The 2792-nt window shown below is 47.3% G+C and overlaps 1 pseudogene; it reads left to right on the top strand.

Annotated features, from left to right (window-relative positions):
* The first annotated feature begins 678 nt into the window (after positions 1 to 678).
* LOC104680837 lies at positions 679 to 2565 on the top strand (annotated as a pseudogene).
* Positions 2566 to 2792: the final 227 nt, after the last annotated feature.

Raw genomic sequence — 2792 nt, 5'->3', positions numbered from 1 at the left:
AGAGTCTCGCTCTGTCGCCCGGACTGGAGTGCAGTGGCTGGATCTCAGCTCACTGCAAGCTCCGCCTCCCGGGTTCACGCCATTCTCCTGCCTCAGCCTCCGGAGTAGCTGGGACTACAGGCACCCGCCACCTCGCCCGGCTAGTTTTTTTTTTTTTTTTTGTATTTTTAGTAGAGACGGGGTTTCACCGTGTTAGCCAGGATGGTCTCGATCTCCTGACCTCGTGATCCGCCCGTCTCGGCCTCCCAAAGTGCTGGGATTACAGGCTTGAGCCACCGCGCCCGGCTAAAAAAATTTTTTAAACTTCCCCAAAATGTACAAAAATTCTGCCTCTCCCCCGCCGTAGACTTTTATTTTTTTTTCTTTCTTCCTCTTTTATAAAATAACCCCTAGAAGCAGCCGAGGCCGACCCGCCCGCCCGCAGCAGCTTCAAGAAGGAACCAAGAGACCGAGGCCTTCCCGCTGCCCAGACTGACACCGCCACCCTCGCCCGCAGCCAGCGGCAGCGGATCAACACCGCTCTGGGGCGGTTGAGTAGTTTTCGATTCCGGGTGATTTTTGGCCCTCTGCGCTTGCCCCCGCTCACCTCCTCCCGTCTCCGGCTCCCACCCCCGGCATTCGCGCTCCTCCTTTCACGGAAAGGTCGCCGCCCGTGGCCCTGCGGGCAGCCCTGCTGAGATGAACCCCAGTGCCCCCAGCTACCCCACGTCCTCGCTCTACGTGGGGGACCTCCATCCAGACGTGACCCGCGTGATGCTCTACGAGTTCAGCCCGGCCTCGCCCATCCTCTCCATCCGGTCTGCAGGGACATGAACACCTGCTGCTCTTTGGGCTGCGCGTATGTGAACTTCCAGCAGCCGGCGGACGCGGAGCATGCTGTGAACACTATGAATTTTGATGTTGTAAAGGGCAAGGCAGTAGGCATCGTGTGGTCTCAGCGTGATTCATCACTTCGCAGAAGTGGAGTGGGCTACATATATTAAAAATCCGGACAAATCCATTGATAATAAGCACTGTATGATACATTTTCTCCTTTTGGTAACATCCTTTCATGTAAGGTGATCTGTGATGAAAATGATTCCAAGGACTATGGATTTGTACACTTTGAGACACAGGAAGCAGCTGAAAGAGCTATGGAAAAAAATGAATGGAATGCTCCTAAATGATTGCAAAGTAGTTGTTGCACGATTTACGTCTCGTAAAGAACAAGAAGCTGAACTTGGAGCTAGGGCAAATGAGTTCACCAATGTTTACGTTAAGAATTTTGGAGAAGACATGGATGATGAAACCCTTAAGGATCTCTTTGGCAAGTTTGGGCCTACCTTAAATGTGAAAGTAATGACTGATGAAAGTGGAAAATCCAAAGGATTTGGATTTGTAAGCTTTGAAAGGCTTGAAGATGCACAGAAAGCTGTGGATGAAATGAATGGAAAGGAGCTCAATGGAAAACAAATTTATGTTGGTAGAGCTCAGAAAAAAGTGAAACGGCAGACAGAACTTAAGCGCAAGTTTGAACAGATGAAGCAAGATGGGATCACCAGATGCCACGGTGTTAATCTTTATGAGAAAAATCTTGATGATGGCATTGATGATGAACGTCTCCGGAAAGAGCTTTCTCCATTTGGTACAATCACTAGTGCAAAGGTTATGATGGAGGGTGGTTGCAGCAAAAGGTTTGGTTTTGTATGTTTCTCTTCACCAGAAGAAGCCACTAAAGCAGTTACAGAAATGAATGGTAGAATTGTGGCCACAAAGCCATTGTATGTAGCTTTAGCTCAGCGCAAAGAAGAGTGCCAGGCTCACCTCACTAACCAGTATATGCAGAAAATGGCAAGTGTATGAGCTACGCCCAACCCTGTAATCAACCCCTACCAGCCAGCACCTCCTTCAGGTTACTTCATGGCAGCTCTCCCACAGACTCAGAGCGGTGCTGCATACCATCCTTCTAGCCAAATTGCTTAACTAAGACCAAGTCCTCGCTGGATTGCCTAGGGAGCCAGACCTCATCCATTCCAAAATATGCCCAGTGCTATCTGCCCAGCTGCTCCTAGACCACCATTTGGTACTATAAGACCAGCTTCTTCACAGGTTCCACGAGTCATGTCAATACAGCATGTTGCTAACACATCAACACAGACAATTTGTCCATGTCCTGCAGCTGCTGCTGTGCAACTCCACATTATAACTATGCTACGGGAGTTCGAAATCCTCAGAAACATCGTAATGCACAGCCACAAGTTACAATGCAACAGCCTGCTGTTCATGTACAAGGTCAGGAACCTTTTGACTGCTTCCATGTTGGTGTCTGCCCATCCTCAAGAGCAAAAGCAAATGTTGGGTGAACGGCTGTTTCCTCTTATTCAAGCCATGCACCCTACTCTCGCTGGTAAAATCACTGGCATGTTGTTGGAGATTGGTAATTCAGAACTTCTTCATATGCTGGAGTCTCCTGAGTCACTCCGTTCTAAGGCTGATGAAGCTGTAGCTGTACTACAAGCCCACCAAGCTAAAGAGGCTGCCCAGAACGCAGTTAACAGTGCCACCCATGTTCCAACTGTTTAAAATTGATCAGGGACCACGAAAAGAAACTTTTACTTCACAGAAGAAAAATATCTAAATATCAAAAAATGTAAATATTATGGAAAAAACATTGCAAATTATAAAATAAATTTGAAAAGAAACTTTGAACCTTATGTACCAAGCAAATGCCAGGTCTAGCAAACATAACGCTAGTTCTAGACTACTTACTGATTTAAAAAATTAAAACACACACACACAAATAGTAAAATATG

Source organism: Rhinopithecus roxellana, chromosome 10 (assembly GCF_007565055.1).
Source record: "Rhinopithecus roxellana isolate Shanxi Qingling chromosome 10, ASM756505v1, whole genome shotgun sequence".
In the NCBI taxonomy this organism is placed as follows: Eukaryota; Metazoa; Chordata; class Mammalia; order Primates; family Cercopithecidae; genus Rhinopithecus; species Rhinopithecus roxellana.
Note: the sequence above shows the minus strand (reverse complement) of the source record. Positions and strands in the feature narration are given on the sequence as shown.